Below are 3,070 nucleotides of genomic sequence, written 5' to 3' on the forward strand. Positions count from 1 at the left end.
TCATCGCCGTACACTTGTTGTAACATTACAAACGTTTCACTTGCAGATTTTCCTAGTTTGAAACAAAATTTGATGTTAACACGCTGTTCTTTCTGTACACTCAACATTTTCCGACGCACAGACAAAACGTCAACTACGTAAAACAGACGCCACGGGCAGACTGAGTGCAGGAGGCAGATGAAACTCGAGCAGTAGGCGGAGCGAGAGTCACGTGACAGGCCACGCGACTTTCAGCCTTATTGCATTCGTTTTATTGTTTCACCAGTACTAGTCCGGTTTTTTTTTCTAGCCACACCTCGTATGGCCAATTTTGAGCTTGATCTCCTGCAATACATGTTATTGACATAAACTCAGTCACTTGAAAATGGCATAAAAGGCCGAAATATGGGTCGTAATTAAATAAACTATAATACAGTCAAATGGCAGTGTGTTCATTTAAAAATTATTCTATGACTGTTGCTCAGCTACATCAAAAACTGCTTTGTATATCCTCTTCTCACCGGATTTTTCTTTTAATATTAAAGTCGATATCGTGGACAATATCATTTTTAGTTGCCAAGTTGCCCTTGAAAATAGCCGGTCCGGATTAGTATAGTTGCCTCTCACACTTTAACAAGTATTGTAAATAGTTAGAACATGTTTTGAATAAAAAAAATTGTACCTCTTACACTTTAAAGTTTATCCTTTTATTCCAGCCACCACACAATATAAGATTCTGTCGCAATTCTTCACTCCGTTCATTCCGCTGTTAATCCAATTCCCTATACTCATTCTCGTCATTCACACTGGGAACTTAAACGTGCTTCGCACTATTGTCTGTTTCGTTTTTTTGCTGTTGTTTTTGTTTTTCGCCGTTTAGCTTCCGAATTGGCAAGATCTCATCCTCTTTTAAGTTTGGAAGTTGTCTAAAATGTAAATCAAATTAATTTCTTACTAACAAATGCGCTAAGTACACTTTCCACATTTTTCATATCTTATTTTCGACTAATATTCACTCGGCGTATCACTTTGAATACTCACACTTCACTTTTTGTTTTTATTCACTCACTGCACTACTTTTCAAGTTCCTTCCTTCGTCACCGATAACAAACTGACGATAGAACTCACGACGGGTCTTACTTTATATATCCCTGCCAATGGATAGTCCTACCAGTGGTGAATTCCACATCATACCAAACATGCTTCGAATAGTACACAATATTCGAGATTGTTATGGAATGTTCCACAATGACCTGGGATGTTCCCTAACGTTCTGGAATTATCTCGAATGTTCCAGAGAATTCCAGAATATCCCGTATCATTATGAAGTATTCCGGAACATTCTGGAATGCTCTCGAGTGCAGCCGGCCGCGGTGGCCGTGCGGTTCTAGGCGCTGCAGTCCGGAACCGCGGGACTGCTACGGTCGCAGATTCGAATCCTGCCACGGGCATGGATGTGTGTGATGTCCTTAGGTTGGTTAGGTTTAAGTAGTTCTAAGTTCTAGGGGACTGATGACCTAAGATGTTAAGTTCCATAGTGCTCAGAGCCATTTGAACCGTTTTTTTGTTCTCGAGTACCATCGAATGTTCTGGAATATTATCGAATACTCTCGAATGCTCTGGAATGTTGTAGAAACTTCTAGACGGCGGAACTTCCCAGCCCTTATATCTTCAAAAGCTCTCCCTCCAGGTAAAAACCTTCATGAAAGGGGGACAGAGGGATAGGCCACCATATAAGTTCCTAAACCGTACCGGGACTCGATCCTGGGTTTTAACTGCACATGCGTTCTACAGTTCCAATGGCTCTGAGCACTATGGGACTCAACATCTGTGGTCATAAGTACCCTAGAACTTAGAACTACTTAAACCTAACTAACCTAAGGACATCATACACACCCATGCCAGAGGCAGGATTCGAACCTGCGACCGTAGCAGTCGCGCGTTTCCTGACTGAGCGCCTAGAACCGCTAGACTACCGCGGCCGGCCGCTCTACAGTTACCTTATATATATACACTCCTGGAAATTGAAATAAGAACACCGTGAATTCATTGTCCCAGGAAGGGGAAACTTTATTGACACATTCCTGGGGTCAGATACATCACATGATCACACTGACAGAACCACAGGCACATAGACACAGGCAACAGAGCATGCACAATGTCGGCACTAGTACAGTGTATATCCACCTTTCGCAGCAATGCAGGCTGCTATTCTCCCATGGAGACGATCGTAGAGATGCTGGATGTAGTCCTGTGGAACGGCTTGCCATGCCATTTCCACCTGGCGTCTCAGTTGGACCAGCGTTCGTGCTGGACGTGCAGACCGCGTGAGACGACGCTTCATCCAGTCCCAAACATGCTCAATGGGGGACAGATCCGGAGATCTCGCTGGCCATGGTAGTTGACTTACACCTTCTAGAGCACGTTGGGTGGCACGGGATACATGCGGACGTGCATTGTCCTGTTGGAACAGCAAGTTCCCTTGCCGGTCTAGGAATGGTAGAACGATGGGTTCGATGACGGTTTGGATGTACCGTGCACTATTCAGTGTCCCCTAGACGATCACCAGTGGTGTACGGCCAGTGTAGGAGATCGCTCCCCACACCATGATGCCGGGTGTGGCCCTGTGTGCCTCGGTCGTATGCAGTCCTGATTGTGGCGCTCACCTGCACGGCGCTTAACACGCATACGACCATCATTGGCACCAAGGCAGAAGCGACTCTCATCGCTGAAGACGACACGTCTCCATTCGTCCCTCCATTCACGCCTGTCGCGACACCCCTGGAGGCGGGCTGCACGATGTTGGGGCGTCAGCGGAAGACGGCCTAACGGTGTGCGGGACCGTAGCCCAGCTTCATGGAGACGGTTGCGAATGGTCCTCGCCGATACCCCAGGAGCAACAGTGTCCCTAATTTGCTGGGAAGTGGCGGTGCGGTCTCCTACGGCACTGCGTAGGATCCTACGGTCTTGGCGTGCATCCGTGCGTCGCTGCGGTCCGGTCCCAGGTCGACGGGCACGTGCACCTTCCGCCGACCACTGGCGACAACATCGATGTACTCTGGAGACCTCACGCCCCACGTGTTGAGCAATT

This window comes from Schistocerca nitens, chromosome 2, assembly GCF_023898315.1.
Source record: "Schistocerca nitens isolate TAMUIC-IGC-003100 chromosome 2, iqSchNite1.1, whole genome shotgun sequence".
In the NCBI taxonomy this organism is placed as follows: Eukaryota; Metazoa; Arthropoda; class Insecta; order Orthoptera; family Acrididae; genus Schistocerca; species Schistocerca nitens.